At 28.7% G+C, this 10,392-nt stretch overlaps 1 protein-coding gene across 1 annotated transcript in view; it reads right to left on the bottom strand.

Annotated features, from left to right (window-relative positions):
- Positions 1-5,997, bottom strand: part of twz (BTB/POZ domain-containing protein twz) — a 32,168-nt gene extending 26,171 nt beyond the window's left edge. Inside the window, exons 1-2 of the mRNA XM_075728933.1 lie at positions 5,857-5,997; positions 5,322-5,606 (exon numbers count right to left, since the gene is read on the bottom strand). The gene's annotated coding sequence lies outside the window, so the exon portion shown is untranslated. The remainder of the gene's footprint in view (positions 1-5,321; positions 5,607-5,856) is intronic.
- Positions 5,998-10,392: the final 4,395 nt, after the last annotated feature.

Genomic DNA, 10,392 nt, shown 5'->3' on the forward strand with positions numbered 1-10,392 from the left:
TGCCAATCAATTTCTATCATGTGCCATAATAATTTTAAGAATTTTTTTTTCAAAATTGTCATCATTATCACCAGCAAACTCCCACACACGCACACAGCGCCAATTTATCCGATAGAGGGGTGTCAAATGGAAAAAAAAATTTTAATTTTCAAAATTTATGACTATGACAATAAAAATCTAATGATGACTATGATTCGGTCTCTTTTTTGGACATAGACCCTCTTTACACGGGCAATACACACAAAAAACTGAACACAAGTAGCATGTTTATGATGTTGGGTGAAAAAATGAGTGAAAAAAACAAAAAAAAATTATTAGGATTAGCTGAATTCGGTAAATCACACACACACACACACACACACACACAACAAGCAAAAAAACGACAAAGACCGTGTGAGTGGTGTTGTGCATTCATATATGAAACTCGAATTCAAATTTGGAGTAATAAAAAAAATTCTGGCACGGAAATTATCATCATCATCATCATCACCATTACGATAAAAAGGGTGAGGACCATTTACTACACAGCATATATACTGTTGGCACAAATCTACAATAGAATAAAATGGAAAGAAATGAAAAAAAACTGAAAAATTGAATCAAAATGAATAAAAAAAAACGGGTAAAGTCGATCCATTTTTTTTATTATTTCATTATTAATCTAATTAATAGATTAATTTTCATGGAATAATAATTTTCATTTTTTTTATTCTTCTTCTTCGTTGTCTCACTCTTTTTTTTCATACTCATTAAACATTTAGCAATTGATGACTACTACTACACTGAGAATATATTCACTAGTTTTTTTTTGTTCATCAGTTATGTTGTTCACCCTAATATCATTTTTTCCATTTGGAGTATTCCAAAATGTTTTAAACGAACGATGAAATGCAAAAAAAAAGTGTGGTCTACAAACATACATATATGTTAAAAACAACGAGAAAAATTTACAAAAAAAAAAATCAAATGGTTTTTTTTTGAAACAAAATGGGGTCGAGACATTGAATAATAAGGGTAGGGTATACTGGCTTTTTTGGTGGATATAATTTTTCATTTTTTTTTTTTTTTTTTTGCTAAATTCAATTTCCACACACACAAACAGACACACATCATGAGATAGAGAAATAAAAAACATAAAAAAAATCCCCGGGTTTATGGATCGAAATTGGGACACAGTAATTGTGTGTGTATCACTGCTGCTGCTGTAGTTGTTGTTGTTTTTGTTAGTTCTCCCATTTTCTCTCTCTCTCTTGCTATGACAACTTATGAATGGATTCATTATGGCTTTCGATCAACAACAACAACAACAACAACAAAAAACAACAACTACATCGAGAACAACGACCCTCAACAACAACAACAAAAAAAAATAAACAAACCGAAAAAAATCGTCTCGTGGTAAAATTAATTCCGAAAATAGACAGAAAAAAAACATAAAAATCATCATCATCATTCGGCATTAATTGTTCATATTGTTCCAAAGAATTCATGCAACCATAACCACCATTATCATCATCAATGGACATTGGATGGACAAATTGACAATAATGATGATGATTTGCATTGATGATGACAATCATCAAAACAATACTGAACAAAAAAAAAACAGGAATAACAAAAAAAAATCAATGAAAAAAAAAAATTCTGACATTTCAATCAATTACAACAGAATTATTCATTTATGTGTTGGTGTTATGAAAAATGGTCAACGCCTGAATCATCATCATCAATCGAAATATTAATTGTAATGATGATGATGATGATCTATCATACCACACTTGTTGAGATATTCAATTCATTTATTCATTCATTTGGATTTGCTCCAATAGCTTTCAATAATTGACTAACTTCCTCACATTAATGAACAGGAAGATAAAAAAAACACAATTGATTTTACAAATGACGATGATGATGATTTGCATTTGTTTCGCTTAGTTAATTTACCATTTTATTATATCGTGTGTGTGTGTGTGTGTGTGTGCGTTTGTGTTTGATTGATAATAATTAGAACAAATTTCTTTTCTTGCATACAAATATGGGTAATTAACAACAATAAAAACGACAACGACGAAAATAAAAAAATTATATTAAACTCCGCCAAATGATTTGATCAGAAGATTTGTCGTTGCAAACACTCCCTGCTACTATAGCAACGAAGAAAAAAAAAGAATTGAATCCATCATTTATGGCCATTCATGGTAATTATAACCAAAATGGAAAAAAATGACAATCGATTCAAAAAAAAAAAAAAAATTAGATGAACGCATCAACATCTTCACATCAATGACATTATTCCATTTGCTCTTTTTTTTAAATGATTTCTTGGAAAATAAAAATAACAAAAACACACACACATGTACAATTATAATGACACTAATTAATGCCATTAATATATCAATTCATTAAAATGGCCAATTGATGATTATTGTTGGTTAGGAAATTGGTTGATTAGGAAATCCTTGATTTGAGGAAATTCATCAACTCACTCACTCTCTTTCTCTTTCTCTCTCTACAGTTGAATCGATTGAATTTGATCATGATGATGAACAAAACACAAAAGTCATCATCATCATCATCACCATCCATCAGCATTTTTGTTATTTCTTAAATGAAATAATTGATTAAAACACTCATATAATACAAGTTGAAATCACAAACAAGTAATAACAACAACAACAACAACAAAATTTTAGCTGACAATTGATTGAAATTCAAGTTACAAAAAAAAAAAATAAAAATAAAAATAACGACGACAATGATGTTGATGATCAGAAAATGAGAGAAAAAGATTGAATTAAATTCAATTGAATTTGAACGATCTCATTTGATTAGATTATAATTGTTATGTACATCATACACTGTGTTGTTATTATAAAGCTTTTTTTTCAAGGATCAAAATGGTCATTGAAATCATTAAAAAAAAGAGAGTTAGAGAGTAAATGATTATTATTATTATTATCATCATTTTGGTTGGTCAATTGTTGTTAATCGCGCTTGATTGGCTTTTAGTTGGAAAAAAAAGAATAATGGTCATATTATTATTATGCTCATCAATGACAATGGAACAAAAAAAAAACAATACAGACAAATATAGCCAAAAACGATTATGTTTTTGGCTATATAGCCCGAAAATGAACGTTGTAGTGTTGTCATAATCGTTAGCATCAAAGGGAAAAAAATTGACAGAAAATTGAAAAACGAAAAACATGGCTATATTCTTGAAATATATGGGGGAAAAAAGAGATTCAAGTAAGTGATTCTGATTGAATGAGAAAACAAATTCAACGATTTTTTTTTTAATTTCTTGTTTTCGCTATAAAACTGACCATTCAGAGTTTACTATTGTTCTTTTCTTTCATTTTGTTTTCTGGCAATTAATCCCTAACTAATGATTCGTGGTGAGAATCACATCAACTTGATGAGATGATGAGGATGATGATGATGGCGACGATGAATGTCAAGAATGGGTAAAAAAAAGCCAGTTATTTGTTGGTAGCATCACCGTTTCACTGTCATCATCATCATCATATGACATTGCTATTGCTATGATGAAAGCTATAATTGGTTAATTTCATGTCACATTTTTCATCATTCTTTGATCATCTCATCACATTTACCAGACATTTTTTTTCTTTTTTTTTTACAAATGAGAAAAAAAATATTCAACCGTTTCAAACAAAACAAAAAAAAAATCTCCACAGGATTATTAGTGTGAATGGTCAAAGTTTCAAAAGGTTCTTCACACATTTCAAAGCAGCAAAGAAAAAAAAAGGTGTTTTTCAAATCAATGGCGTGATATAATTGTATTTAATTACTTTTTTTTAAACTTTCCGAATATTTAATAGTGCAATGTTCATCAATGTTGAACGATGATGAACAAATGCCACTGTTCAGCCAAAAAAGTCATTAAAATTATTATCATTTTATAATGTCGAATGTCGAATGTCCAATGTCATTATGATCATGAAACAATAGCCATAATGATGTGGCACATAATTGACGATAATTACAAAACAACATAATTATGTCACTAGCCAAACATTTTAAATGAATAGTATAGGGTATTATAATGGCATTAATCTTGACACTGATCATTGACATCTGGTTACATTGTTTTTTTTTCTAAAAAACAAAAATATGCATGCATTCGATTATACAGGTCTTTTTTCGCCAACATTTCCGTAAAAAATGAAGAAAAAAATAAATATTCAAGAGCAAGAGAGAAAATGAGAAAAGCAAGAAAATACTGTATGTGTGCTTGCGAAGAAAAAGAAAAAGAAAAAGATTCATTACATAAAGACATTACATGTACTCTTATGAGATGATGATGATGAAATAGAAATTTCATTCATTCATTTCTATTTCGAAAAAGAAAAAAAAATTATCATACAAATTACATTTCCAATTCGATTTCATTATCATCATCATCATCATCATATGAATATATGTACTGGATGTATGTGTGGAAATAGATCGACCAAAAGAATAACGATAAACCAATGTCAAAATGAATTTGGTAGCAAAAAAAAAAAAAAAATGCTTGCAATTATAAATAGAAAAAAAGCTACAAACTTTTCTAACCAATCATCATATATCAATAGATTAGATTTCTATTCTATATCATTTGAAACATTGAAAAACTTATAAATTCAAAAAATGATAATTAATATCAAACTACAAATCATTATCATCATGATCAATCGGATGCTGTCAATTTCTATATTAATTGAGTCGATCGATTGGCTATTAATTATTATTAATGATGATTATGATTATGATGATGATGATTAATATTGAATTCAAACAACAAGAGCAACAAATTTTGATGAAATTAATTCATTCAGATTTTCAGTATCCATATCATAATTATCATCATCATCAATAATGATGTTGTGTATTTGTTACACATACATATCATTATCATCGCCATCATCATGTTGATGATGAAAGATTCGTGCTTTTTGGAGAAGAAAACATTGCACAAATATAAATCAATATGTGATATCTATCTAGCTATAAAATGAAACAATCAAATAATCTATCTATATATTAGATGATGGCAAGTTGTTTTTTTTTTGTTCATTGAAAGGATTAAAATCAACAACCAAGAATCTTAATCATCATCATCATTAATGACCCATAATTATAATTATTAATTGTCGAATGGCTCAGTGAATCACTCAGTACTTTTTTTTTTTTGGTTAATTTCTACTCCATACATTTAACGAATGGGCCACGAATTTTTGTTTTTCAAGTTAGGAGTAAAATATAACAATGTGAAAGTGAATAACAATTTTTTGTTGTTGTTGCTTTCTACTCACCGGATTGATGATGGCACCATATCTCTCTCTGCCAGTACTAAGATCAATCACTTTGTTCAATTCTTGTTGCTGTTTGGTTCAAGATTTTTTGGTCACGTTTTGTTCACGCAATAAGCCGATGATGATGAACTTTGATGCATCGTCATCATCATCATCATCATCATTATTAATTGCACTCCAAACACTATATATATGTTCCATGTTGATCTTAAATGTTTTTTTTTCTTTCAATAGGTAGAAACTTTATCTGCTTGTCAAAAATGGTTCAATTTGATGATCAAAAATCTAGAAAGAGAAAGAAACAAAAAAAAATTATGAATTTAAATTCTTCAGGTTTTTGAACAAAAAAAAAATGGGGTTTGATCAATCAAATTTTGGTTGTTATTTTTATCCAATTTTCGTTGTACATTAATCAAACAACGAGGCCATTATGGATATGATGTTGATGATGATGATAAGTTATTTGAACATTTTGAATTATAATTATCGCATTCGTGAACAATGAAAAAGAAAAAAAAATTTCAAGCAAACATACAAACTGTGTGCAACAAGTTCCGGGATCAATGAAGAAAAAACAAAACAAAACAAAAAAAATTACTGCCAAACATCATTTGATCGATACTTTATCATTAGAAATAGATATAGATGAATTCCGGATTAATTTGTTTGATCCAATAATAATAATAACAAAAAATCAAACGAATTTTGGCTCATAGAATATTTGAGAATCGATACAATCGATATGTAAAAGTAAAATGGTTTCAATTGTTTATACACATTTTATGATGCTTCAGGTGTGTTTAAGGTTTCTTTTGTTTTTTTTTTGTTTTGTTTTGTTTCTGTCAAAACTAAAAACAATCACCAAAACAATAAATAATTTTTCATTTTTTCTCCCCCCCTCAATCCCATTTCTTGGTGACCCGAAACACAGCAAGAGAGAAAAAGAGAATATGAAAAATAATTAATGGATTGACAGTGAAAAAAACAACAACAACAACAAATTAATAATTGTTTGGCCAAAATAAAAACCAACATCAACAACAACAACAACAACATTTTGGACGACCATTGTGTATTTGTCAATTAAACGACCGGAACAATGCAAACATCCCACACATACATACACACACACACACACACACCAGGTAAATGTTTTGATTCCTTTCATTTTGATTTGATTATTTGTTGTATTTAATAATTTTACTGTTTTTGTTGATAATTAATCATTCATGCCTGAATGAATTGTTCTGGTAAGTATCATTTTTATCATTGTCTGTTGTTTTCACATTAATTCTTGTTGATTTTTGTTTTTCGTTTGTTTGTTTCAATCTGAAAAATTCAAATTTAACATTGAAGAAATGAACAAATTCCGAAATCATACTTGTGATTGATCAATTTCAAATCAATATATTGCATCATTTGATTTGATTGAATTTTTTTTTTGTTGTTTTGCTGTGGCAAATTTGATTCAAACAACAGCAAGTCTTCCCCCACTCACTTAGACTTGTTTGTTTGTATGTAAATAATTCACATCGGATTTTTGTTTTCTCATCTGATTTTTTTTCCACACATTTTTTCTTTTTTTTTGACAACCTGTCCAATTGACGATGATCTTGTATATCTCATATATTCTTAGTATTTGTCTTTTTATTGAATCTATTGATTTGAATTGATTTCAATAATTCAAAAAATGCCTGCCTATGTGTATATCTTATGATTTTTTTTTATGATGAAGATGATTATTGTGTGTGTGTGTGTATATACAAGATTTAAATTAATTATAATCTCTGCTCTTTGCTCTATGAATCCTGTTGAATAATAATAATAATAATCGTATTCATTTCCACTGACACACAGATACGAGGCATCATTTTTTTTTTTTTTTTTGCTTTTTTGACAACCATAACAGAGGTCGATTTGTTTTACTTCAGTGAGAGAGAGGCAGAGAGAAAAAGAAAACAATAGGCCACATATCATCATTATTATTGAGAAAAGATTTGATGCCCCGATCATCATCATCATGATCATCATCTTGATATGATCCGTGAATTTTCTTCTTTTTTTTTGATTTTTGAACAACAAACTTGATCATTGAAAATGTTGATAAGCTGTTGTTGTTTCATTTTTTTTTTTTCATTCATCACCATCAACAATTAATTGAGAGAAACAAAAGAAATGAAATCTTCTGTTATTTTTAAACACATCTACGCACACACACAATTAAAAATACCTCCTTCGTTTAGTTTGATGATGAGTTTGTGTGGTTGTGAAAATTCTATCTTTCTCTCTCTCTCTCTCTCTCTATCGTCTAATCACATTAATTCAGATTGCTAGGATGATGTGGTTGATTTTCAATGGTCAATAATCGTAAATCAATCCATTGATGATGATGAGTACCGGATCTATTTTTTGTTTTATCTGAATATCAATAAACATGTCCACAATATATAATGATGACCAACAGATAGGTTTGGCATGTTCATTTCGATTCGTATTTGAATCAATTTGGCCAGTTTTGTTTTTTTGGCTTGGACACATTCATACATTTATTAGCTAAAATCTGATAATATTCAATGAGAGAATTTTTTGTTTCATCCATGCATGCAATTTCGTAATTTAGAATGTTTTAGTTTTTTTTTGTTGCCCCTGTTAATTTAATTTAATTTGTGTCCACATTATTTTCGATCCTTTGATCATCATCATTTACACACACACAAACACGTCTTTTTGTTTGAATGAAATGTCGACCAATTGACAATTTTCATCATCATATGATGATAATGATCATCAGGTTCATCATCATAATGTTTCAATTATTATTCAACAATTCGCACCCACTTTTTATTCAATATAAACAAATATATACAATACAATACTGGAATAAATCTGCCAAACACACGCTCACGCTCACACACACACACACACAATTGAAAAGAGGACAATTTAAATATCATATATATATATAAGCTTTAATTAGCATTGATAATTTGTAATTTGACAGTTTTGAGGTTTGGCTTACTGCTGCTGCTGCTGTTGCTGATGTTGCCCCGCTGGTCATCGTCATGATGCTGCTGCTATATTTATCTGAAACACACACACACACGCATACAAAAAGCTGATTGTTTTTTTTTTGTTTTAATAAATTTTCTGTGGTCGAGTGAAATAAATTTCGAAATCTAATTCCGATTATAATGATTTGGTTTGCATACACACAGCTTTTGTCTCTGCGTGTGTGTGTGTGTAAATTGAGTAAAAAATAAATATTTTCCTGTAAAGAATTTCGTTTATTCAATTTACCACACATTGAAAGACATATCACATCATTGCAAATCATCATCATAATCGTGAATATTAGGCTAAAAATAAAGAGAAAACAAAAAACAATTCGTTTCACCGAAACAAACAAATGATGATGATGTCCGTTTTTTTTCGTTATTGTCGTCGGATTATTGCCCATATTTTTTTTTATATTACACAACCATGTTATCATGGCCGAATCACCATCGCCACCACCACCACCACAGGCCACATTAGTCAAAGTAATTAACATCTTTTTTTTTGTTTTGTTTTCGTGCTCGAAAGTTGAATATCCACAATCAATTTGAATGGGAATTTTTCGCGTGTGTGTGTGTGTGTGTGATGCTTTTTTATGTAAATGTTAATGAGGATTATGTATGTCTTTTGTTTTTCTGTTCATCATCATCATCATCAATTTGATTTATAATAATTCTCTTTGCAATTTTTTTTCTCCATCTGTAATTTTCCATTTGATTGATTGAATCAAATAAAAAATTGAAAAATGAATGAAAGAGAAAAATTGATTAATCTGATTTAATTACACACATTCAACACTGCGAAAAAAAAAATTTAATCGATCTGAATCGATTGAAAATGGCGCGTCCAATTTTGAATTGACGAATCCTGTGTGTTCGTTTTTTTTGTTTTGTTTTTTTGTGTTAAATTTAATTCTGTAATCGATGCTTTGTCTAAAATGATAATCGGCTGCTTCTGCTGTTTTTGATTGTTTTTTTTTCTTTCTCTCTCTGCCATTGTAAATACAACAATAGTAATTATGATGATGATAATCATAGCAATTTTAATCAATGATGATTACCATCATCATCAAAAAAAAGAAAGAACAGAAAACACAATAATAGTTGGTAAAATTTATTAAATTGAAAAATAATTGCCATGGAATTGAAAAATTGAAATTTCTGTTTTTGTTTTCCATCATGATGATGATGATGATGATGATGATAATAATGAAAAACAAAACGGATGTTTTTCTCTTTTCAATTCTTCTTCTTTTTTTTATCAAATTTCCAATTCTTTATCATTTTGTTATTTAGAAATTGGTAATCACTAATGTAGCGCCCAGCTAGCTAGCCAAACATTTTTTTAAGGTCAACATCATTATGATTTTTGATGATGTTCAATTGAATAATTTTCTTTTTTTTCTGTTGTTCTTCATATATGATTGAATGATTGATTGCAAATGGATCCTGGTGGATACAACAATTTGCAAAAATTCTATTCATTAATCCATAATAATAATTAACACCTACGATGAAATTTAGTTGCTTCAAGTGAATGTGTGTGTGTGTGTGTGTGTTTTATAAATGAAAAGATTCATCAGGTCAATTGTTTTTTGTTTTTTCGTTACTTTGGAAATGAAAAATGAATAGGAAATTTTCCAAAAAAGCTCTTTTGTGTTCTTTTCAATAATTATTTTCAATATATGCGAAAAAAAATGTTCTAACTGTCAACGGGGTCGATACGTTTTTCGTTGTTTTCATAATGGATTGAATGATTTGGTAATTTTTATGCTTTTTACCCAAATGAAAAGATCGATTGTTTTTTTTCAGAATAAGAATAATCAGTGAATTTTCTTTTCTGGTTATCTAATCAAATTAGCAAATTTTGTGTGTGTGTGTATGTGTGTTTTGAAGAAGAAGAGAAAAATAAAGAGAAAAATTTTTGAAAACAACAACAACAACAATAACGTGAATAATGTCACTGTGTTTGTGAATGTTCTGTTAATGTGTATGAAATCTCTAGAGTCATTTAATTG

Source organism: Dermatophagoides farinae, chromosome 3 (assembly GCF_024713945.1).
Source record: "Dermatophagoides farinae isolate YC_2012a chromosome 3, ASM2471394v1, whole genome shotgun sequence".
Lineage (NCBI taxonomy): Eukaryota > Metazoa > Arthropoda > Arachnida > Sarcoptiformes > Pyroglyphidae > Dermatophagoides > Dermatophagoides farinae.